The sequence below is a fragment of the Vulpes lagopus genome, chromosome 19 (genome assembly GCF_018345385.1).
Source record: "Vulpes lagopus strain Blue_001 chromosome 19, ASM1834538v1, whole genome shotgun sequence".
Lineage (NCBI taxonomy): Eukaryota > Metazoa > Chordata > Mammalia > Carnivora > Canidae > Vulpes > Vulpes lagopus.
This window is the reverse complement of record NC_054842.1, coordinates 30,899,544-30,926,093: the sequence shown is the minus strand read 5'-3', so window position 1 is coordinate 30,926,093 and position 26,550 is coordinate 30,899,544. Positions and strand designations below refer to the sequence as shown.

Sequence of the window (26,550 nt, the reverse complement as noted above, 5' to 3'; positions counted from 1 at the left end):
TTATCTGATATGTCAGTTGCAAATATCTTCTCCCACTCTGTCAGTTGTCTTTTGGTTTTGTCAACTGTTTCCTTTTCTGTGCAAAAGTTTTTATCTTGATGAAGTTTCAATAGTTCATTTTTGCCTTTGTTTCCCTTGCCTTTGGAGACATGTCTAGTAAGAAGTTGCTGCAGCCGAGTTCACAAAGGTTGCTTCCTGTGTTCTCCTCTAGGATTTTGATGGTTTCCTGGCTCACACTGAGGTCTTTTATTCATTTTGAGTCTATTTTTGTGTATGGTGTAAGAAACTGGTCTAGTTTCATTCTTCTGCATATGGCTGTCTAATTTTACCAACACCATTTATTTTTTTCCATTGGATATTCTTTCCTGCTTTGTTGAAGATTAGTTGACCATAGAGTTGAGGGTCCATTCCTGGGTTCTCTATTCTGTTCCATTGATCTGTGTGTCTGTTTTTGTGCCAGTACCATAGTATCTTAATGATTACAGTTTTATAAAGAGGCCTGAAGTCTGGAATTGTGATGCCACCCATTTTGGTTTTCTTTTTCAACATTCCTTTGGCTATTTGGGGTCTTTTCTAGTTCCATACAAGTTTTAGGATTATTTGTTCCAACTCTGTGAAATAAGTTGATGGTATTTTGATAGAGATAGCATTCAATGTATCGATTGCCCTGGGTAGCAAAGATATTTTAATAATATTTGTTCTTCCAATCCATGAGCATGGAATGTTTTTCCATTTCTTTGTGTCTTAGTCAATTTCTTTCATGAGTGTTCTACAGTTTTTTGAGTACAGATCCTTCACCTCTTTGATTAGGTTTATTCCTAGGTATCTTATGGTTTGGGGTGCAATTATAAATGAGATTGACTCCTTAATTTCTCTATCTTCTGTCTCATTGTTAGTGTATAGAAATGCTACTGATTTCTGTGCATTGATTTTATATACCGTAACTTTGTGAATTCCCATATGGGTCCTAAAAATTTTGGGGTGGAGTTTTTTGGGTTTTCCATATAGAGTGTCACATCATCTGTGAAGAGTGAGCGTTTGACTACTTCTTTGCTGATTTGGATGCCTTTTATTTCTTTTTGTTGTCTGATTGTTGAGGCTAGGACTTCTACTACCATGTTGACCAGTTGTGGTGATAGTGGACATTCCTGCCATGTTCCTGACCTTAGAGGGAAAGCTCTCAGGTTTTCCTCATTGAGAATATTTTCTGTGGGCTTTTTGTAGATGGCTTTTATGATATTGAGGTATTCCCTCTATCCCTACACTGTGAAGAGTTTTAATCAAAGAATGTAACTTCGTCAAATGCTTTTTCTGCATCTATTGAGAGGATCACATGGTTCTTGTCTTTTTATTAATGTAGTGTATCACTCACATTGATTGATTTGCAGATGTTGAACCACCCTTGTATTCTAGGAATAAATCCCATTTGGTTGGGGTGAATAATCTTTTCAATGCACTGTTGGATCCTACAGGCTAGTACTTTGGTGGGTATTTTTTACATCCATGTTCATAAGACCATGGAGCATTGGTCTGAAATTCACCTTTTTGGTGGGATCTTTGCCTGGTTTTGGGATCAAGGTAATGCTGGCCTCATAGAGTTTGGAAGTTTTCCTTCCTTTTCTATTTTTGAAACAGCTTCAGAAGAGTAAGTATTAATTCTTCTTTAAATGTTTGGTAGAATTCTCATGGGAAGCCATCTGGTCCTGTATTCTTACTTGTTGGAAGATTTTTGATTGCTGCTTCAATTTCCTTGCTGGTTATGGGTTTATTCAGGCTTTCTATTTCTTTATGTTTCAGTTTTAGTAGTTTATACATCTGTAGGAATGCATGCTTTCTTACAGATGGCCTAATTTGTTGGCATATGGTTGCTCATAATATGTTCTGATAATTGTATTTCCTTGGTGTTGGTTGTGATCTGTCCTCTTTCATTCATGATTTTATTTATTTGGGTCCTTTCTCTTTTCTTTTTGGTAAGTCTGATTAGGGGTTGTCAATCTTATGAATTCTTTCAAAGAACCAGCTCTTAGTTAAATTGTTCTGTTCTACTGTTCTTTTGGTTTCTTTTTCATTGATTTCTACTTTAAGCTTTATTATTTCTCTTTTCCTGCTAGGTTCAGGTTCTATTTGCTGTTCTTTCTCTAGCTCCTTTAGGTGTAAGGTTAGGTCATGTATTTGAGACCTTTCTTGTTTCTTGAGAAAGGCTCGTACTGCAATGTACTTCCCTCCTAGGACACCTTTGCTGCATTCCAAAGGTTTTGAATAGTTGTGTTTTCATTTTCATTTGTTTCTCTGACTTTTTAAAATTCTCCTTTCATTTTCTGGTTGACCGATTTATTTTTTAATAGGATGCTCTTTAATCTTCAAGTATTTGAGTTCTTTCCAAATTTCATCTTGTGATTGAGTTCCAGTTTCAAAGCATTGTGATCTGAAAATATGTGGGGAATGATCCCAATTTTTTGGTACTGGTTGAGACCTGATTTGTAATCACTTTAATTATGATATACTGTCCTTCTTCATCTGTTATGGTCTTTCATTTAAAATCTAGTTTTCCTGATATAAGGATTGCCACCCTAGCTTTCTTTCATGTCCATTAACATGATACATGGTTTTCCACCCCCTTACTTTAAATCTAGACATGTATTTGGGTCTAAAATGAGTCTCTTGCAGACAGTATATTAATGGGGCTTGCTTTTTTTTAATCCAATCTGATATCCTGTGTCTTTTGTTTGGAGCATTTAACCCATTTACATTCAGAGCAACTACTGAAAGATGAATTTAGTGCCATTGTATTACCTGTAAAGTCACTGTTTCTGTATATTATTTCTGTTCCTTTCTGGTCTATGTTACTTTTGATTCTCTCTTTGCTTAAAAGATCCCTTTTAATATTTCTTGTAGGGTTGATTTATTGATTACAAAGTCTTTTAGTTTCTGTTTGTCTTGGAAGCTTTTTATCTCTCCTATTTTGTTTTCTTTCTTTTTTTTTTTTTTTTTAAGATAAGAATCTCCTTAAAATTTAATTGACTAAATGTATTACATTCAATATTCCATGGGCTTCTTCTGGACATATCTCTCCTATTTTGAATGCCATCCTAGCTGGGTAAAGTATTCTTGGCTGCATATTTTTTCTTTTAGCACTCTAAATATATCATGCCAGTATTTTCTGGCCTGCCAGGTCTCTCTGGATAGGTCTGCTGCCAGTCTAATGCTTCTACCCTTGTAGGTTGCTGACTTCTTGTTTGATCTGCTTTCAGGATTTTCTCTTTGTTTCTGAGATTTCCAAGTTTCACGATTATATGTCAGAGTATTGCCTTATTTTTATTAATTTTGAGGGAGGTTCTCTGCGCCTCCTGGACTTGGATGCCTGTTTCCTTTCCCAGATTAAGGAAGTTGTCCACTATAATTTGTTCCAACATACCTTTTCCCTCCTGCCTTTTTTCTTCTGGGATCCCTATTATTCTAATATTGTTTTGCTTTATATGTTATCACATATCTCTCAAATTCTTCCCTCATGATCCAATTGTTTACCTTTTTTTCAGCTTCTTTATTCTCTAACATTTTGTCTTCTATATCACTAATTCTCTTCTCTGTCTCACTTATCCTAGCACTTTTTATTGCATCTCATTAATAGCCTTTTTGATTTTGACTTACTAGATTTTAATTCTTTTATTTCTTCAGAAAAGGGTTCTCTGGTGTCTTCTATGCTTTTTTTTTTCAAGCCCAGTTAGTATCTTTATAATGTTATTCTGAACTCTAGTTTTGACATCTTAATTATGTCCAGACTGATTAGGTCCCTGGCAGTCAGTACTGCCTCTTGTTCTCTTTTTTAAGGTGAGTTTCTCTGTCTCATCATTCTGTCCAGAGAAAAACAGAAAAATGAGAGAACAAAATACTAAAATGGCAACAACGACCCCAGAGAAATATACATTAAACAAATCAGAAGAGGCATGAAACAAACAAACAAAAAAGAGAATTAGACAGTGAACAGAACACAGCAATACACTGGATCCTGTGTGTATTTTGGTCTGTTAGAAAACTAGATCCCAAAATTATAACAAAAGAAAAACTTGTGTATGTACAAAAAATTAAATATAATGAAAGGATCAAATGTAATTGTAAAAATGAAAATTAAAAGAAAAAAAGAAGGAATATAAACTGACAGGTGAACAGAACAGAGCAATACAAAATATGCTGAGTAATTTGGTTATTTGGTTAGGAGAAACTACATCTCAAAATTATGAAGAAAGAAAAACCTATATGTACAAAAATAAAATTAAATACATCGAAAGGATAGAATGCAATTGTAAAGATGAAAATTAAAGGACTTTAATAAAATAGAAAAAAACAACAAGAAAAGAAAAAAGTGAATATGATCAGATAAGTGAAGAGAACAAAGCCATACACTAGATTCTGGGTATATTTTGGGTTGTTAGAAGAAACTGCACCCCAAAACCGTAAAGAAAGAAAAACATATATACACAAAAATAAAGTTAAATACAATGAAAGGATAGAATATAAGTGTAAAAGTGAGAATTAAAATAGATTTTAAAAGTTGATAAAATAAGAAATTGGTTGAAAAAAGAGAAAACTAAAATTGAAAAACTAAAGACTTGTGGGGAAAAAAACCCTGTGAATTCTGTATGCTATATTCCGCTAGCACTGGAGTTGTACGGTTTTCAATTATTAAGAAACTTGGTCTTGGTTGGACATTCTTGCTGATCTTCTGTGGCAAGGGCCAATTGCACTGATTGTTAAGTGTCTTTGCCCTGTGTGAATTGCACTGCCCTTTTCCCCGGGCCAGGCTAAGTAATCCGCTCAGGTTTGCTTCATGTAGCTTTTGTTTCCTGAAGGCTTTCTGCACAGCTTTAGAGGATGAGAGTAAAAATGGCGGCCTCCCGATCTCCAGCGCTGGAGCCAAAAGCTCAGGGCCCCACTCCTCAGTGCTCCCTCAGGGAAAAGCAGTCAATCACTCATCATTCTGGTCTCCGACTGCACTTAGTGCTCACCCAGCCTGTGACTGAGCATTTCTTTCTTAGGTACACGACCCCCTTTCAAGTCTCCAAACCCTGCAGACTCCTGCAGCAGGCTCCTGTCTCACTCCTCCTCCGGGCGGAAGGGTGGGGGCAGTCTCCCTGGATTGCAGTTTGTTGGGCCCCTGCTTTGAGCAGTCATGTTGACTGTGCCAGGGTTTGAGATTGATGGCAACCCTGAGCTGAGAGCCCACTCCTGGGCTCACTGATTGCAGCTGATTTTCCTGCTCTGATGACTGGGAACTCTGCCGCATTGGCACTCGGGCACCCCTGTTCTTTCTGTGATCCTGGGGATCCTGAGACCACATTGTTCCACACAGGATTCTGCCCCGCTTTGCCATCTGAGCACCTTTCAGGTGCAGATGTCCCCCACCACAGCAGACTTCTTAAAGTGCTGATTTTGTGCTGTGCTGCTATGTCACTTTCCGGTAGCTGGCTTATGGAAGCTCCCTCCTCCCTGTGGTTTATCTTCCCATACACTGCCTCAGGTTCACTTCTCTGCGCCTCCTGCCTTGCAGATAGTGGTTGCTTTTCTATTTGTAGAGTTGCAGCTATTCTTTTCTTAGATCTCCGGTTGAGTTCACAGGTGTTCAGAATGATTGAATAGCTATCTAGCTGAATTCCTGGGACCAGACTCAACTAAGGTCTCTGATTCCTATGCCATCTTGAGCTCTCTCAAGTTGTTTTGAAATTTTACTAGCATATCTTCTGTCACGGCATTCATTTTATTATAATCTGCTATCAACATTACATTAAATTTCAATGTAGCTTCTCCTAAAGATGACCAGCCATTCCATAAAAGGAGCAAATGAAAATAATTTGGCAAACGGAGTGAACTGGCTAGAAGTAACTCTATTCCATGCAACTCAGGAAGTTAGGAACTCAGTAAAATCACACTTGTCAGTGGCTGATTCAGGGAGTAAATACATGTGCCATATTGTATTATATACCCAAATACTCCATAGTGCTTTAACAGTTTTTATGGGGTTAATGGAATCACTGACTAAGGTCACTCAAACCCATAAATATACTCAGCCTTGATCTACTTCTAAAGAGACTTTATAAATAAGGTTTCGGGGGAATTTTAATCCATGTTCTTTATCAGTGATCTGCTCATTATCTCCTGAACTTCACTACATAAAACTGTCTGGATAAGTGAATTATTATTTTTTTATTTTTATTTATTTATTTATTTTTTGAATTATTATTTTTTTAAAGATTTATTGATTTATTTGAGAGAGAGAGCTTGAGAGAGTGTGTGCCCAAGTTGGGGTAGCAGTGGGCAAAGGGAGAGAATCTTCAAGCAGACTCCCTGCTGAGCATGGAACCCTCATGAGGGCTTGATCCCACGACCCACGAGATCATAACTTAAGCCAAAACCAAGAATCAGATGCTCAATCAACTGAGCCACCCAGGCACCCCAGGAGTAGGTGATTATTAAAAATACCAAGAACCTTCTTGCCAGTGACACTCAGTTCCAGTGGCAGTGAAGTGGGACTTTTTTATTAGATTTGAGTCTCTTGTCCAGCCTCCCTGATTACTTTTATTTTTTTAATTTTTTTTCTCCCTGCTTACTTTCAAAGCAAAGAAGAACGTAGTATTTAATGTCAGACTGAAAAAATACAGAATACTCATATGTGGGTATTAACTAGATGAAAATCTAAGAAAAATACAGGGTCAAAGAAACAGATAACAGAGTCTATATGAATAAAATGCAATCCTTTTTCATATTTAGTCTGTTTCCTGCTTTCCTGAGAAGAGAAACTTTTTTGGTTATTAAGACAGTGGGGATCTAGCAACCTACCTGTGAGTTCACTGCATATACAGGCATGTTCAATCGTTTTAAGTGGCTAAGTGTCAGAAGTTTCACTACTGCTTTGTTCCTCTTGCAGCTGTCCTATTGTGGCCCTAGGCTGATACAGGTAGGAATGTGTAGAACTCGTCTGGGAGTCCCTTTCAGGATCATTAAGAAGCCAGGTGTGGTAAATTCAAGATGACCACAAATTTTCTGCTATTCCTTCCATCGAGAGGAATTTTAATTCCCTTCCCACTGAAACCCAAGTCTGCCTTAGTGACTTGCTTAACCAACAGAATGCAACTTAAGTGATTCCTGGGGCTTCCAAGGCTAGGTCATAAGAAGCTTTGCAGCTTTTGCTTTATCTTGAGAGAGTCTCACTGGGAAACTTGAGCTGGTATGTAAGAAAACCCAATGCTCTGAGAATGCGGCAGGAGAGGCCAGATGTGGGTACTCCAATTGACAGGCAATGACAGCTGAGTTCAGCCCTTCAGCTGTTCCTGCTAAAATACGTAAGCAAAATTGTCCTACATCCTCCAGACCAACTCACCTGCCAGCTGAAAACCACCAAGTGCTCAAAGTCAATGTGCCACACATAGCAGAAGAATCACCCAGTTGATCCCTGCCCTCTGCTTCCTGACCTATTAAACCATGAGATACAAAACAATGGTTATTGTTTGAAGCTGCCAAGTTTTAGGTTGATTTGTTACATAGCAGCACATAATCTCAACATCAGGTATATTGCTTTGCAGCACCATAGCATAACTGTCACTTTTAGAATTAGAGCCAACTGGCCTGAAAGAAGAATGGATGACATGTTGTTAAATGACTACATAAATTGGGTAAGGCAAGGGCTGATCAATGTCATAGACAGTCTAGAGGAGACCACTGGGAGTGATGACGGCTTTGTTGAAAGGAAATCAAGACCCATGAGGGTTAAGGAGAATGTTCAAGGACAATCTGAATGTGTGGGGTTTTGGTTGAGTGTTGTATGGAATGGATTACTTCAGTGATTTTGGTGGAGGTACCGAGAGAGGGAGAGACCCAGAAAAATGATTTTAGTTCCCTACTTTGGACACTGAAGTTTTTAAGAGATTGATTCTTTTTGGAGAAGAAGGGAAGAATGGGGCCAGAGAAAGATGGTATAAAATCACTGCTGTGGTCCCTCATCTGGAATATTAACAGAAAAGTGAATAAAACGAAGACGACACTGGACTGTATGTGAGGATCTCATGAAACTAAACACCATCAAGTTAGCCATGGGATAAAGTAACTACACATTCTGGTTTGCTTGGCATAGTCTCCATTCAAGCCTGCTATTCTGGGGGTAATTATTAAGAACATTCTCTTTCTAAAGTGTCTGGTTTAAGATAATAAATTATGTGCTTGCCTTATTTCTGAGGGGCTATGTGGCTGAATGGAAAAGTTTGAACACACTATATCATCCCATTAAGATACCACAAAAGGGGTTTATTGAAAACTATGGGATTTTACTAAGTAACATTTGTTTTTAGATTTGATATTTTATATATTCATTCAACAAATATTTAATGAGAACCTACTGTACTGTGTTCTTTCATATAGGCGACTAAATACTTGGGGAATGTAGGAGTGAAAAAGTCTTGTGTGTTTGCATTAGAAATGTTATCAGAGGGAATCCCACTGGCCAAGACAGCTTCAAGTTTTGATGTATCCCCTTTTTCTCACTTGGCTCAAAGCACAGAGCAATGCTGGTTATAATATAAAAATAGAAAACTGGGCAGCTTGGGTGGCTCAGCGGTTTAGCGCCACCTTCAGCCCAGGGCCTGATCCTGGAGACCAGGGATGGAGTCCCATGTCAGGCTCCCTGCGTGAAACCTGCTTCTCCCTCTGCCTGTGTCTCTTGCCTCTCTCTCTCTTTCTCTCTCTCATGAATAAATAAAATCTTTAAAAAAAATAGAAAACTGAAAAGACACAGCTAGACTCAAAAACAAGATATATGTATCCATGGGCCAGAAATGGAACAGAAAGGTAAAGCAGTGAGGAATGCCAGAGCCATAGGCCATTAGGATATCCAGTCTGGAGGCAGGCAGGCAGAGACGGTAGCCTAGTTCTGGCAGGAACAAGGTTCTAACAGCACTTACAGAAGCCAGGGATGGGAACCAGGCTCATAACTTGAGGTAAGGGGGGCTTAGTGGGGAGGGAGGCTCTTCTGTTTGTGAAAGTAGAGTAAAAAAGTATGTCTTTGCTAGCTACTGCTTGGGGCTACAGCTTTTGGCAGGTAGAAAGTCCAGGGAAGAAGAACAAAGTCTTGGTCTGATCAGCAATTGGCCAAACCACCCACAGATTTTTAACATTCAGGATCTCTCTTTAGCAAAAGTTTCAATGTGCCACTTTAAGATATAGTTCTAGACTAGTGTCCTGGTGGAGAGTACTGGAAACAACTAAATAGGAAAGGAGGAAAACACACAAAAAAGAACTATCTCCACTTACAATGAACCTGCAAATCAAAATTCTAAAACACATGAGGTGAGGAAACCTAATACTGAAAACAGCAATTAGATTTTAAATTTATTCTAGATCTGTGTTATCTACTATGGTAGCCACTATTCACTAGATTATTTAAATTTTTTTTTTTTAAATTTTTTATGATAGTCAGAGAGAGAGAGAGAGAGAGAGAGAGAGAGGCAGAGACACAGGAGGAGGGAGAAGCAGGCTCCATGCACCGGGAGCCTGATGTGGGATTCGATCCCGGGTCTCCAGGATCGCGCCCTGGGCCAAAGGCAGGCGCCAAACCGCTGCGCCACCCAGGGATCCCAGATTATTTAAATTTAAATAAAAAGTAACTAAAATAAAATAAAATTCAAGCGCTCAACTGTCTCATATGACTAATGACTCACCGTATGGGACAGGTGAGATATAGGTCATTTTCTTCACTATCTTAAGCTCTATTAGTGCTGTTCTAGATGAAATATACTTTAGGGGACAGTCTAGACTAAAATAATAAACGGTCTAAATCAAATAATAAATATATTTAGGGGTGTCTGGGTGGCTCAGTCAGTTAAAGCATCTATCTTCCGCTCAGGTCAGGATCTCAGGGTCCTGGGATCAAGCCCCATGCTGGGCTCCCTGACCAGTAGGGAGTCTTCTTCTCCTTTTGCCCCAAGCCCACTTGTGCTCTCTCTTTCTCAAAATAAAATCTTATGTTTAATGATGCTTAAAAGAAAAATGAAGTAGTATCTTTCACTTGAAAAACAGGAAAATTATAAGACAAAGAATGCAAAAATGAGACAATAAGAAAATTTACCACTTAAAATATTGGTAATTAAATATGTATTCATTGAAACAAGAAAAATACATTGAATTAACCTTAGACAGTGATTCAGTAATTAGCAAATTAGAAGACAAAACAGGAATTAACCCAGATGCAGCACAAAAGACAAAGTGATTTAAATGTTGCAAAAACTAGCAAAAAAGGAGGGTCATAGATAATTTTTGGCTTGAATAAGTTAGGGTTTTGGCATGAATTTGGGAGGTCTGAATAGCCAAAGGCAGCAATTCAGAAAAATAAAATGTGAAGAAGAGACAAAAGCCATGTTCTGAAAGAGATAAACTGAAAACAACCAGCCAGTTGCTAGGTAGCCACTGGTGTCAGTAGTTATAGGGATATGCTATGGAATTCAGCATTTCCAGGACTGTGAGGGCTGACCTTCCAGGCTGCTGGAGCAGAAGCCAGCAATACCTACCCCATAAAAAGAGAGTGAAGTAGGAATGCCAGCTATCAGCTGGTAAAGGCAGCCATTTGAGAATAGACTGAAGGAAAAAGAAGAATGTATTACTCATGCTTAGAAACCAGTTTGCCTGAGAGGCAGGAAAATAACATTGAGACAGAAGGCCTAAGCCATGTCAGCCCCTTAAACAAATAGTCTGTTTCATGCACTAGTAGGACTCTGGGAAGAACAGTGAACCAGAAGAGCCACAGTGGGTAGGAGGGTGGAACAAAGGGCTAGCCCTGCAGAGTTGGGCATGCTTCTAACCTGTTGATGGAGACTGAGGGTGCTGCGAGAAGGTGTTGCACCAGAGGGTGCAATAGAACTGGGAGGGATGTGACATGTGCTCTAGGGGGGTAGATGCTGCCTTTCTGGTTGTCTAGGAACTGAGGAAACCAAATGAGACGATGACAAACACGGCTGGCTGGAGGCAAGTGAGCTCTCCTCTCACCCTTGAGTACCGTGCAATACCCAACGGCCCCCGGCCAGAAGACCCCCTGTCAGAATGCTCTAGAATCATGCTGTTCAGGATAGTAGCTACTAGACACATGTGGTTACATGTCCACATTTGATATCTGGAAACACTCCGCACAGGTCTTTACTCCTTTATCTTTTATTTGGAGATGGTATTGCTGAATTTTCTGGGTACCTGAGAGGCACCAACTATATGGCATATGAATTACAATTTTCAAAAACACAGTAAGCAAGGGGTACCTGGGTGGCTGATTGTTTGGTTAAGTGTCTGTTTTTTGCTCAGGTCCTTATCTTAGGGTCCTGGGATCAAGCCCGAGTCAGGCTCCCTGCTCAGTGGGGAGTCTGCTTGACCCTCTCCTTCTGCCTGCTCTGCCCCCTGCTCATGCACCTCTCTCTCTCTCTCTCTCTTGCTCTCAAATAAATGAAATCTTAAAAAAAAAAAAAAAAAAAAACCCACAGTAAGCAATACCATACACCACCAACAACTGTATCCTTTTTTGAGATTTCCAAAGACACATTAGGGACTCTCCTTTTTTATAACCATCCATTATCAGCATATGATACTATAATTGCTAACAGTGTAAGAAATTAAGTGTCATCTGGACTAACCCTATGACAGAACTTGAAAGGTATTTTGGAAGAGTTCCCTGATTTCAGTTTCTTATTTGTCTCATTTTCAAAAAGTGGTGTAGAGAGGAAAGCTGATTATGTGAGCTTTTTGATTGCCCAGATTCTGAAGAAATAGTACTCTTCTGTAATTAAATTGTAAGAAGTTAATTGTATTTAAATTGCAAGTATTTGAGAAAATCTGTCATTTTTCAGAATTCACTCTGAGAACAAAAATTGAAATGACAAAGTAATTTAAACCTGAAATGTAGACGTTTTCAGGTAGTTGTTTGTTGTTGTCAGGGTTGGAATATAGTGGCTTTTTATTTCCTAAAACTTTTGTTGTGTTATTTTCCTTCACACTGGTGGGTCAGAAATATTATAACACCTCCGCTTACAGGGTCCTGAGTTATTCATCTGAGAAAGGGCAAGCAATTTTTTCACACTTTTATTTGCTTACATACATAAGTAGATATAAACTATCACCATCTACTGCTTTATAAAAATCCTGTTTTTAAAAAAATAATTTTTAATTGCACATTTTTTTATTAAGTATAGTTGACACACAATGTTACATTAGTTTCAGATGTACAACTTAGTACTTTGATAAGTTTATATGTTATGCTATGTTCACCACAAATGTAGCTACCATCTGTCCTGTTAACATTGCTATTACAGTATCATTGACTGTATTTTTTTATGCTGTGCCTTTTATTCCCATGACTTATTCATTCCATAACCAGAAGCCTGTATCTCTCTCTCCTCTTCACCCATTTTGCCCAGCCTCTCACCCTCTACCTTCTGGCAACCATCAGTTTGTTCCCTTATTTATAGGTCTGATTCTGCTTTTTACTCATTTTTTTTCTAAGATTCCACTTAAAATATGATTGTATTCTTAGTGTTAAAAGTCTAAGTAATGCAGATAAGGCAAACATTCTTGTTATTCTCCTTATCCCCATCTACTCTGCTCCCCTGAGAAAACTGGGTACCTATTTATGTGTCCTTTTTTCATTTTTCATTTTTAAAAAAAGATTTTTATTTATTCATGAGAGACACAGAAAAGGAGAGGCAGAGACATAGGCAGAGGGAGAAGCAGGCTCTATGCAGGGAGCCTGATGCGGGACTTGGTCCCAGAACCCCAGGATCACGCCCTGAGCCAAAGGCAAACACGCTCAACTGCTGAGCCACCCAGGCATCCCTTTATGTGTCTTTCTTAAGGGATCTGGCCTCATTTACATGTATCTACACCTACCTAGAAATACATAGTTTAGACTGGCCTATCCAAAAATAACACCATATTATATCACTGTTCAGGCATATCTTATGGAAAATGTTCCATGTTAATACCAAGGAATCTTGTTACTTTTAACTGCTAGTTGAATCCCTTGAATAGCTGTTCCCTATTTATTAAACCATATAGGCACTTAAGATGGCCCTCTTTTCACTATTACAAATACTGCTGCAATGAACTTCACCCTTTACAAAAAGGCTAAATGGAGATGGAGACAGTAAAGAAAATTTTAACTTCACAACCAGTAGGGAAAAAAGTGAAATTATGATGGAAGTGCACAATAGCGGAACAAACGTATATTGGCTAACTGGTGCCAGGCACAGGAGATCCTTCATTGGTATTGTGTGAAGATTTCTTGGTGACCCAATTTATTAGTGAATTAAAATGCGAAGTCAAAGCATGTTTTTAAGTATGTCAGATACGAAGAGTTTATACAAGGATGTAAGCAATAATATGAATGTGTTAACATATGTGGATTGCTGCAGAGGTGGGGAGAACATAAACAGGACTGCATATTTTATCTTTGGACTCCTACGTGGTCTAAAATGCCACTGGGAAACCCAGTGAAAGAAAGAGACTTGTAAATTTTTATAGAAATACTTCTGATTCTCATTTGTGTAACTACTCCCCTATCTCAAAGAAAGGTTGTAAAATTAAGTTTGGCAGAAAGGCTCATGGCCAGGAAATATCAGCTAGAGCCCAGGATTAAAATGATTTATAAACACTCTTTCCCCCCTGTATAACTTCTTAGGTGAGCCTTTATGTGTTGAGGTGGTCAGCTCAATAATCCTAATCTTACTGTTGAAAGGAACTATAGAGATGCTCAAACCCATTCTCTTATTTGGTGGAGAAGAAAACCAAAGCCCAGAAAGGAATGGTGACTTAGGCAATGTTACAGAGCTGATTAGAGTCAGAGCCAGGAGCAGAGCTACCCTAAACCAGCCCTCTGCCTCTTGTGATAGCATCCCTCTCCATCAATACCCAGTGTATCAACTGTTCCTGTGCCTCCGCCTAGAAGTACTACCTCTGCTCACCACTTTCTTGGTCATGTGACTAACATTTTTTCATTTAAATGAAGCCTCTCTCTCCTTGATTACAGGGCATACAGAAAGATGCTTAGTCAGTCTGGGTTGTTCCCAGCTTCAGTGATGTCTATTGTAAGGCTAATTTTTATCTGATACCATGCTTCTGCATTTCCTTGAAGCACAGATGTTTGGCAACCACACTATTCACACCTTGCTTAACGTGGTCATTCATTTCCCTATTAAAATCAATTTTGTAAATCTAATGGAAGGATCAGGCTCTGGCTCTTTCTCTTCCCACGTTGGTCTGACTGCATTTAAATATGTGAATCCTCTGACTCCCATCTTCTCTTCTTTTGCCCTGGCACTCTAAACCCTATATTTACGGGTATCCTTCAGGATCATATTACTTTTGTTGTGATTCTGATTGAAAAAATGGCTGAAGTTTTTCCCTTTGCAGTATTTATGCCCCCTGATGTGACTCTGAAGCTCTTCCCATCAAGAGGTGAAGTTTATTTTCCCACCTCTTTAATCTGGGGTGGCTGTGTAACTTGTTTTGGCCAACAGAATGTAGTGGAAGTGACAGTGTGCCAGCTCCGAATTTGCACTTCAAAAGGTCTATGCAGAAAAAAAAAAAAAAAAAGGTCTATGCATTTCTATATATGTTTGCCCTCCTGGACACCTGCTCAGCCTCCATGTGAACAAACTTGATCTAGCCTACTGAAGCATGAGAGAACATGTGGAGCAAACATGAGCTGTCCCAGATTAGCCAGACCTCTAACTCACTTGGCAGCTGAATACAAAGGCATGAGTCAGTCCAGCCTATATAGCTGATCTATAGAATTGTGAGCTAAATAAATGATGGTTGTTTTAAGACACTAAGTTTAAGGGGCTTGTTATACAGCAAGTGCTGATATAGACAACTTTCTTTGTTCCTGTCTACAGGAATGTTTATTAAATTGGGCCTCTCAGAGCAAAGGGATTGTTTCCTACATAGTTCTGTACATTACCTAGATTAGTAACTTAATAGAAACTTAAAAAAATTTTTCTTGAGGGGAATAGGGAAATGGGAAAGACTGATGAAAATTCCCATTTTTCCTCTATACTCAGTCTGCCTAAACCTCCTCAGCCTGTGATTAAGGAAATAAATGGAAATTACAGTATGTAGGGCATGCCATTAATCAATACAAGCAGAAAATTCTCTTACAAAAAACTGTACAAAAATACACAAGGACAATTTTATAGGGACAGAGTGAAAATCCTATCATTTTTTAAACATCTTGGCTTCCCTGATTTTTGCTGCCATTTCTTTGCCACTGTCATAGGTTCTTTCCTACCTTTGAATATGCCTCAGTTCCTTTAGAACAGTAGTTCACCCATCCCACTTCCAGACTCTCTAGCAGGGGAGGGCTGGGGGTTATGCCACCAGATTGCTATGACCAGGGCTGTTTTAAGTCCTTCTTAGACCCTAGACACGAACTTCTGGGGGTTCTTCCTACACTACATTTAACATGTTAAAATGTGCCACAATTTAATATAATTTATATATAACTTTAAGAGTCAAGTGGCACTTGACTAGCTGACATGGTATTATATGTTAGAGATAGCTAATTACACACTTTGTTACTTTGAAGTTTTCTTTCTGTATTTTGGAGTCATTAATTCTGCTGTTGATGTTCCAGTCTGAAACATTTTCATAAGCCCATGAAGGGCTCACAGGTTCTGGGCTGTGTGCCTATTGGTATCTAATAGGAAAGTCATCCTGGCCTCGTCAACCAATAGGAATTTACTGAACACCAAAGCATCACACTAAAGTCTTCATCAGGCAGCTATTTACCATGCCCAACTACTGAGCTAAGTGCTGAAAACCAGGATAAAGGCCCAGCAGCTCTTGCCTTTGAGGACTCTGACTTACTAAGCCTTGACCCAGAGTAAAGCAGATGAAAAGAATTGTGGAGTTTGGATCTTTTCAAACCTCCAGGGCCTTTTCCTTTAATTCACCACAAGGGTGAGCAGAGGTTATTTGAGGTCATCACTGCCTTCAACCTCTGGCAGCAAAGGAAGCCTAAACAGATAGTCCTAATTCCTATTTGTAGCTGACCTTGGGTTAAGTACTTAAATTCCTTCCCTGACAAAGCCAGGATGGTCTCACAAGGGACATAGTGATCTCTGGGCCAAAGGCAGGATTTGGGAATAACAGGTATCTCCAAACTCAAAGCTGACACTCATCTACTCAGAGGTGTTGGTGGGGGTGATATAGAGGACTTCCTCCATGAGCTTAACCCTTCTGGGCTCTGTCAGAATGCTGTGTTTTTAATTCATTAGAGAGTATGCTGGTTTGCCAGAACCTTGCAAGACATACATACTTTATAGCCTGAATAAGCAAAACACTGAACTATCAAGTGGCTCCTGTGTTTCAGCAAACTTCAGGCCATTTGGAAGGGTCTAGTTTTACAGTAAGCCCCCTCAGCCCTTTTTAAAGGAACCACCTTAGGAATCGAGGCAAGGGTGGCATTTTGCCTGGCTTATCAAACTCTCCTGGGCATACAGATGCCCTGGGAATACTGTTAAAATGTAAATTATGATTCAGTACGCCTGGTGTAAGGCTTGAGAGTCTGCAATATCTGTCTCTGGCATTGGCATCGATGCTGAATGCTGAACTACACTTTGAATAGCAAGCCCTTTATAGTTTACCAAGAGCCTCTCACATACTTTGTCTCATTTGATTAATCCACCAACTATATGAGGCATTAGCATCTCCATTTCACAAAAAAGCAATAGGCTCAGAGTGGCTTGATCTAAAACTACCAGCTAGCAAATGGCAGAGCCAGCATTTCTAATCCAAGTCTTTTGATTTCTAGTTCAGCCTTATTGCCATTCACTCACAGCCCAGACATTTTTTCTTATTACTTCTACCTCCCATGTCTCGTGAGGTCACTTGTCTCGAGGTTAAAGTCCAGAGTTAATTTCATCTTTTTAAACCTTTGAGCTGATAACCTGATCCTGCTTTTCATGTTGCATGACAGTTGGGAAAGAAAAGATTTTCAAAAGCAAAGCAAAAAGGCTTGCAGTGGTTTTGTCCGAAATGATTATGCCTGCTAGGAAACCAATCATGCTTGGAAACACTGCTCAAAGCAGTTAAATGAATAGGCTTTCCATTGGGGTTTGCAATTAGAGGGTTTCGAATGGGGCAGAGGCTGAGTCTCAGGTCCACAGACTTGGTGACAGACTTCTGTTTTCTGTTCCTAACAAAAATAAAATATTGTAGATCCAGGACACCATCGTCTATTCTATGGAAACAAAGATGTATTTTTTTTTAAGAATTATTAATATGGATTTTTAAAAATTTTTATTTATTTATGATAGTCACACACACAGAGAGAGAGAGAGAGGCAGAGACACAGGCAGAGGGAGAAGCAGGCTCCATGCACCGGGAGCCCGATGTGGGATTCGATCCAGGGTCTCCAGGATCGCGCCCTGGGCCAAAGGCAGGCGCCAAACCGCTGCGCCACCCAGGGATCCCCGAAACAAAGATGTATTTTATTTTGAGGGAGTACCTATTACATGCCAGACACTCAGCCAGGTACTTTGCATACATCACCTCCAATCCTAAGAGCAAGGCTGAGAGGTAAGTTATAGTACCCCCACTTTTTAGATTAAGAAACTGAGGCTCCCCAAGGTTAAACAGTGACAACACTGCAGAGCTTGACCAAACACAGCAGGGCTGACTGTGTCTGATGTGTGGGCTCTTACCACTATATCACACTGCCTCTGAAACTGAAAATCAGAGAAGTCAAAGCACAGAGAGTCTAAAGTTAATCTACTTCTGGTAGCTCCTGATTCATGGAGGCAGGGACCCTTACCTTCTCCTCTGGTTATTCCTTTGGAACATCTATTCTTAGATTACGTCAGACTGTCATTCTTTTCTCCTTCTTTTATTAAAAAATCCTTATGAAGAAGTTACAAGAGTAATATAATGAACTTCTCTGTACCCTTCCCATATGATTACCAACAGTTACCTTTTGACACATTTCTATGTGTACATGTATGAGTACTTTTTTTATGATTTGAAACCAGAAAAATAACTTTTACTCTTAAAAACTAGGAATAAAAGCATTCTCTTACATATCCACAGTACAATTATGATCAGGAATTTTAACAATGACAAAACTACTGTCTAATAAATCACTTATATTTCAAATTTCACTAGTTGTCTCAATAATGTCCTTTATAGCATTCTTTTTCCTTGATCCGGGGTGCAATCCAAGATCACATAGTGTATTTCCTTGTCATGTCCCTTTAGTCTCTTTTAATCTGGAACTATTCCTTAGGTCACTGCTGTTGATTCAGCACTTTTACAAATCATCAGAAAAGATGTCACTAAAGTTTGAGGGATCCTGAGTGCACTTCACTGAATGAGTGGATACCATGCTATCCTCTCCTTAGTCTATCAAATTTGCCACCTGCTTCTGCTGACTCTCTTTGAGAGACAAAGTGCCCAATTTGGCAGGGAGCGCTGGGAATGATGCTGTTTACAGGGGCTGAGGCCCATTTTTGACGCAGTCTTCAAGCCTCCCCATTCCTGCACCTGGGCAAGCCAGATGGTTCTTAAAGCAGCACTTCCTCTTGGCACCTCTTTATTTCTGAGGCATTCAAAGAGGGAGTTATGCACTCAACAAATCCCTCCTCCCATGAAAAAAAATAAAAGATGGTTCTTAACTTAAAACCCTCCCTGGTTTTCTTTCTGGAATTCTTGGTGGAGATTAAGAAGCCCAAAATCTGGGGTTACATGATTGGTTGTAGCCTATGACCTGACAAGGTTCTTAAGGGTTTTAAGAGTCAATTAAGAACATCAGTCAGGTTAGCCTTTGGCTTGTCAAAGTTGCCCCTGCACTGACCTATGCCACAAGGACTGCAAACACTACATGAATGTCATTCTTAATTTTTTGGATTCTGGAATTAAAAGACCCAGGTTTCCATTCTCCTTAATTATCTAAGGATGCTTTGAATGGTTTCTCTGAGTAAATGGGGTACAAGATGAGAAAGTCAGTCTTTCCTCATGCTGCTTTAGATAGTCTGCAAGAAATAGGGCTCTACTTGCAGAGCAAGCTGTTAACCTGTCAGAGTTAGTATCAAAGACTATAAGATGCCCAAGTTAGTTTATCTGAAATTCAAATATTGTATGGAACATACTTAGGCTAAAAAATTGTTTGATGATTATCTGAAATTCAAATGTAACTGACAATTCCAAATATTTTATCTAGAAATCCTAAGTCTGGGTTCCATGGATTACCTTTTATGCTTGCTGAGACAGCTGTGACTAATGAGATTCAACACAAAGGAGAAGATTCAATCATCATGCTATGTCCATGGCTAGCAAATGGACAACTGCATTGCCATATTAATGCTGAGCTGATGTTTGATAAATTAAATATTGTACCTAAGTGCACAGTTTTCATGGTAGAGATCCACAATCCTTTATCTATAATTTCAAAAGGTAAAACCCTTTGAAAACTGAAAGTTTTTTAATTTAACTCACTAGGTGGCAACATTCAACCCACATGATGCTATTTATTATCTTCATCTAATTTAGTGTGAATTGTCATACTTTTTTGCTATAGAAATATTTATTTGATCATAGAGTGCTGCTCTAGAACCCCTAAGGGTATTACATATGATAAATCTTGTATTACCCTTAAAATATGAAAAATTCTGAATTATGCATCTGACCTCAAGAGTTTCAAATAAAGAACTGAGGAAGATTAAAAAATTAATAGCCAGAAAAGACTTTAAAACTATACTGTCTGGGATGCCTGGGTGGCTCAGCAGTTGAGTGTCTGTCTTTGGCTCCTGGTGTGATCCCGGAGTGCTGGGATCTAGTCCCACACTGGGCTTCTTGCATGGAGCCTGCTTCTCCCTCTGCCTATGTCTCTGCCTCTCTTTTATGTGTGTCTCATGAATAAATAAAACCTTAAAAAAAACTATACTGTCCAATATAGTAGTCATTAGCTACATGCGGCCACAAACATTTGCAGTGTGTCTAGTCTGAACTAAGATGCACTCTTAGTGTAAACTACACATTGGGTTTCAAAAACTTGGCATGGACAAAGAACATGAAATATATGATTACATGTTGAAACAATACTGTTTTGGATACATTAAGTTAAAACATTATGAAAATTAATTTCACCGGTTTATTTTTCCCAGCTTTAATGCAGCTACTAAAAAATTTAAAATTACTTACATGGCTCCTATTATATTTCTAGTGGACAGCATTGCTTTAGAGAATATCTAAGTGTAAAACTCTTCACCGTTGTGGAAACTGGATGAGAAAGTGACATGGATCAGTGGGGCAGTTGATTGGGTCTATTTTGGTTTCCTGACTTGTGGGGTTAGTGCTCTTTCCATTTCCCCTTAAAAATCCTCAAATGATAGGACTTTCAATAGTTTTTGGGCTCCATGCTTGGCACTGGAATTCTTAGAACCATTTCCAAAGTCTGATTGAATATTTGTGGTTCTTCCTGTCGGAAATAGGAAAATAAAGCACCAACGTGGAACCAATAGTTTCAGGCATAAGAAGAGGAGACTCAGAGAAGCAGATAAAAAGGATTTTAATCTCATTAGTTCTGTTTAATGAGATATTTCTCAATAAGTTCAGAACAGGAGAGGCTATGAATGCCCTGAAACGCAGTAGAATTTCACTCAGAGACTTTGGTAGAGGTAAGCTCCTCCATCAACTCTGTTGGAAATGGGCCGGGGTGGAAACTCACACTTAGCAAAGAGTAATGGTACAAACAAAGGTCGACTACCTTCAGAAAGATCACTTCTTAGAAACAGGGTATTCAGTTAATCAGATCCTAGTCACACGAGAGAATGGTAAAAGTACTATCACGGTGGGAAGGGAGTCATTCATTCAGCAAGAACAACAACCCTACCACAGGAGACAGTGGAAAAGGACTTCTTGCCTATTAGCACACACTGTATTTGGCTGAACTCAGAGAAAAACAAATCTCCAAGGGGATCACGGCAAAGAACTTTGGGAGACAAAACTAAGCTAAGAGGAAGCCACCCTGCGAAAGTAGATGCAAACTCCACCTCCCTTTTAAAAAAGATTTAATTTTAAGTAATTTGTACACCCAATGTGGGGCTCAAACTTAAAACCCTGAGATCAAGAGTTGCATGCTCTACTGACTGAGATCCACAATCCACAAGCCAGGCATGCCTGCAAACTCCCTTTTGATGTGTCCAGGCCAGGTCTGGGGAGCTCTTAGGGACTTCCATTCCCAGGCACTATGCATTTAGCAGAGGCCTTGGTCTCTCCCAACAATCGAGAAGGAAAGATTCAAAGTCATGAGAAAGAGAGAAGGAAGCCCAGAAGATGTTGTCTTGACAGGAGAACAGACCATCAGAAAAGTTAAATTAATATCTGCAGCCTTGTCCTCAACATCCTGGAATGATCCAGAGCAACTTGAGAAGTCCTGTAGCTAGGGAGGCTGCTATAATTTGACATTATGGAAGCACCTGCTGCACAAATAACTTCAGCTGTTTGAGCATTGTTGGCTAAATAAAAAAGAATGAAATCTTGCCACTTGTAACCACGTGGATGGAGCTGGAGAGTATTATGCTAGGTGAAATAAGTCAGAGAAAGGCAAATACCATATGATTTCACTCATATGTAGAGTCTAAGAAATGTAATAGATGAACAAAGGGGAAAAAAGAGAGGCAAACCATAAAACAGACTCTTAACTATAGAGAACACATGAAGGGCTGCTGAGGGGAGGAAAGCTGGGGTGGGATATGGGTGATGGGCATTGAGGGCACATGTGATGAGCACTGGGTGTTGTATGTACATGATAAATTACTAAATCCTATACCTGAAACTAATATTACACTGTAAGTTAACTGGAATTTAAACAAAAACTTAGAAGAAAAAGAAGAAAGCATTGTTGGTTGCATTCACTCATTTACACAAACTAGCTGGGTGTCTGGGAAGCACTAGGGTGGGGGAAAACTTGGCCTAGGAGTCACAAAGGGCTGAACTGAATTTTGATTTAACTGAAAAAGTCACTTAATCTCTCTTATAGTTTCTTCATTAGTAAAATGGACAAGAAAGTATGCTCCAGAGAGTTCTGTCAGGTAAAAATGAGACACAGGTAAAACTCTTAAAGAGTAACTATCTGAAATGTCAGTCTGGCCCTTTTACATGAGATCCTAAGTGTTTTCTCACAGAGTGGTAGCCAGCTGTCTGCCCTTCCTCTCCTCTCCTCAGTCCTTCTCTCCACCTTCATCCTTGCCCTCCCCTCCTCTGACAGCACCACAGAAGGTTCATAATCCACTACCTGTTGCAAATGGAAAGAATACAGTATCCTGAAATGGAACATTTTGCCATCTAGCTGATTTAATGAGTAAGATATTGCCCACTTAGAAGAATTTTAAAAGTGTATGATTTACAGCTTGACTAGTATTTAAAACCTGCAGTCTTTCTAACAGAAGGTCTCTTCAGAGCTCAGGGAGAGGGAGCCTTTGAAGTATGTATACACTTCCACCTCTGTCCTGCTTCTGTGGGGGCAAGAAAGGGGAGGAAAGTGCTGGAAGCAGAATCAGTGTTCAGTTGGCTCTCACTAGGAAATATTAGCTATAATTTTCAAGAGATGGATAAAATCCAAGGCTCCTATGAACAAAAGACAATCTAATAGTCTGGATAGCACTGTGCCCACTTGATAGGGGAAAAAAAAAGACACATTTATTATTCAGTCCATTAGGCAAACATTGTTTTATCCATAAGAAAATATATACATATTTAATTTCTTCTACCTTTATGCCTTTCTAGGCCAGAGTTATTAACCTGGGGTCCATAGATGGGCTTAAATGAGCTCATAAACCCACTAAAATTAAGTGCAAAGTTTATGTGTATATGAAAGTTTGCACAAAGAGGTTTTATCAGAGGGTTTTATGACCCACTCCCAAACACACACACACAATGATGAACTACTGCTCTGTAAACTACCACAGAGCCAGGCCTCTCCTCACTTCTAACAGCCTTTTTTGCTGGAAGCAAAGTCATATGAATCTCGTAATTTTCAATGTGCTATTGACATCTGGGGCTGGGTGAGTTTTCTTTGGGTAAGGCTGTTCCTTTCATTCTAATATGTTTAGCATCCTTGGCACCTGCCTACTGAAAGCCAGTGTCATTCACTAGACATTGTGACAACCAAAAACAATCACATACAAGTTCCACATAGAGGGTAGTACCTCCTCTATTTGAAAAGGTTAAGTTCACTTTCTCTGGCTTCTCTTTCTGCATCAAGAAAATGAGAGAAGTGTGTTAGATGACTCTAGGGTTCCTTTTAATTCTAGGATTAGTAATATCTCAAACATATCACCCCTTCTTTGAGTGTCATGCCCATTCCTATATATACTCTATTATACTGATAGATCTGTGTTCCTTGGAAGGACCCACAAAGTACCATTAAATGTACAAAACTGTGGTCTGGTCCTAGACTTGGCTCTGCCTATGGTTAGTTATGTGATGGTGGGCAGTCCTTTAGCCTCCTGAAGCTTTGTTGTCTATCAACTATAAACAGGGTGTGTGGGACGCCTGGGTGGCTCAGTGGTAGAGCGTCTGCCTTCGGCCCTGAGCGTGATCCTGGAGTCCTGGGATCAAGTCCCATATCAGGCTCCCTGCATGGAGCCTGCTTCTCTATCTGCCTGTGTCTCTCATGAATAAATAAATTTAAAAAATCTTAAACAGGATGTGTATGGTGTTCCTACAAGGCTGAGTTAGAGTCAGGGGATCCAGTATGCTCTTTCAATGCCTTAAGTGTTAGACCACAAATCAATTATCTACTAAAGAATAAAAGACAAAAAAAGTCCTAGGTGTGGGAATATCCTACTTGGGCTTATTGATGAGAATCTGGGAGTCTGGTGGCCTTAAAGGAAATGATGAGGCATGAAGCTCAGATGGTAACTCCTTTCTGAGGCCTGCTGTACTTCCTAAAGCAGATATAAGAGCTCACAAGCTACTGTCAATGTATTTTTATTATGATGCATTAATTTTGCCAATAGCTATTAATTACAGGCTTACCTACTTACATCTTTATAAACCATCTGAGGTCTTCGAAGACAGAGGTTGTGTAGGACTCCTCTTTGCCTCTTTGGTGCATGTCTGACACAGAGCCTAACACAGCAGTGATTCAGATGAATAAATGCAAGGTGGCAGAAATAAGGGCAGCCTGTGGGCTAGAGAGGGATGAAATGATAAAAACAGACTTGGCATGTTTCTAGGTGTAGGAGCTGGCTCATGATAGTCTGTAAATGTAATCTTTGAGCTTTGCCTCCTTTAAGTCCCAGGAGAGTCAGAGGAGTGCCTGGTGTGTTAATCACTCTTTCCCTGAAAATGAGACACTTCCTGAACTCATATGCTAGCTGGATAATCCTGTGAAGCCTATTGAACCATATTGTTAATTCTTATTCTCTCTCTTATGAACAGCATCGAAGGTGCAGGAAGACTCATTATTTTTCTCTAGAAATCCAACATCATGTAAGAAATCATTTCCAAGCAATGACTTTTGAACCACTAAATTTAAGTATTTCTACTGAAAATTGTAATAGGAATGTTTTGGACCTTGTGAGAGAAGTATTAACATATTACTTGGTGGGTAAAAAGTTAATATTTTCTAATGACACTTTGATGTAGTTGATTCAATTCCCTAGATAACTTGCCTCTGCAGGGTTGTTAACCCCTGCCTATTTCTTGGTGCTCTTCCTAGGTTTCCCAGTTCTTCCTTTTATATAGAACTCTTGACTCTCATCCTCAATTAGTTTGCTCAAACTTGCCTGGTTTCTCCAATTCTCCTTTTTGGATCCTTGGGGATGGTAAAGGTGTAATGAGGTAGGGCAAAGGGCATGACATTACCGCCCAGATGCTGAGGTATGGTTTTGAGGGGCAGAGCTAGGGTGTGTGAGCTAGGAGTGATAAGAATCACTAAAAATAGTATCTGGGATTGTTCAAAGGTCAAAATGGTGGAGTTTTCTTTTCAATGGAATGGCTTAGAAGAGAGGCTTCAGCACCTCAATAATTCCATCACCAGTTCCTCTACCCAAGCTGTACCAAGGAAGGCTGGGGCTGAGACTATGGCCTTTTTCTGACCGAGCTGTGTGCTGATTTGAGGTAGCTCTGGAGAATTGTGTGTATGTATGTGGGAGCATTCCTGAAGCAGGGAGACAATTCTAGCAGCAAAAATTGGCTAATATGACCAAGAAACAAAAGGCTTCAGCCACATCTGACTACCAAGATCTTTCTGAGAGCAGGAGATGTCTGTAATACTTGCCTATTTCTGGGCAGGACTCAGAAAGTCCCTTCTTATGGATTAGGACCAATAGCCTCCAGTTCCAAACCTAGCTCCACCAGCCAAAAGCAGCAAGGGGTGGTGGAAATAACATAGTCTTGAGAGGAAGATCTGGGTCCATGTTCTACATCTGCCTCTGCAACTAGTTGTGTGACCTTCAGCAAGTCACAAACTCTGCATTCTCATTATCTCTAAATAAAGGTACTGAGGTTCAAGGTTCCTTAGGATCTTTATTCAAATAATACTGAGTTTGTATGATATTCTAGATACATTCTAGGTGCTAGGGGTACAGCAGTAAACACAAAAGACTAAAACTCCTAATTTCATTTAGTTTATATTCTAGTGGTGGGAGCTTGATAATAAAGGTAAGTAAATTATATTGTGGTTTAGAAGGTGATTAGTATTATGGGTTGAAATACAAAAGAAAAAAAAAAGAAAGAAACACAAAAGAGTAGGGTAATGAGAACCAGGGAAGCTGAAGCTGGGGACTGGGGGAGAGGGTAGGTTGCAAATTCTCTGATAAATGATTTTTTTTTGGAATCTCAAAGAATACCTTCAAAAGTAAATCTTTTGAGGAATAGGGATGTGATGCCTGGTATGTTGACATAATTAAAAAGATGAAAATGAAGTTTATCTTTCACAAAATAGTGGGGAATGATCTTAAATAGCATCTCTCACCTCTTCACTAGTTCATTTCCATGAGGAGAAAGTGAATGCCAATACTCACCTAGGATTTGGGTTGGAAGTTTTGACATGGAAGCCCATGAAGCTCAGGAGGGGTGCAGTACTATTGAGAACTTCCTAGTTACAATTAGGGATGATCCTGGGGAATCCCACAGGAGTTTATATGTGATAGGCAGGTTAGAGCTTTACAACCTAAGGCAGTATAATTATTGGCAACCTCAGATTTACCAGTCAGGGATCTGCCTAATCACTTTAGATGGCAATGGGTAACTTCAGAGACTGTGAGAAGCCAGTTAAAGATGATTCAGTAAATGATCAGTAACTCACCGGAAACTCTTCCTCCTCCATGAACAAAGCACTCTCACTGTGCCAATGCTTGGTTATAAGTATTCTGGAGGTTCTTTCCCTTTCCTTTCTTCTCCTTCCTTCTCCTTCTGTCTTTCTAGTCATTCATTCATATTTCCTCCCTCTTTCTTTCTTTACAGAACTTGGTAAAATATGTATTTAAATTCTGAGATCCAGAACAAATTCATTTATATAATTTTCCTAATTGC

The 26,550-nt window shown here is 39.4% G+C and overlaps 1 protein-coding gene across 9 annotated transcripts in view; it reads right to left on the bottom strand.

Moving 5' to 3' along the window:
* The window catches only part of TMEM108 (transmembrane protein 108), a 351,590-nt gene that overhangs the window by 89,625 nt on the left and 235,415 nt on the right, over positions 1–26,550 (bottom strand). Inside the window, exon 1 of one of the 9 annotated variants that reach the window (XM_041734212.1) lies at positions 24,049–24,110. The exons of the other annotated variants lie outside the window; for them this stretch is intronic. The gene's annotated coding sequence lies outside the window, so the exon portion shown is untranslated. Of the gene's footprint in view, positions 1–24,048; positions 24,111–26,550 lie in introns of those variants that run through there. 9 annotated transcript variants of the gene reach the window in all.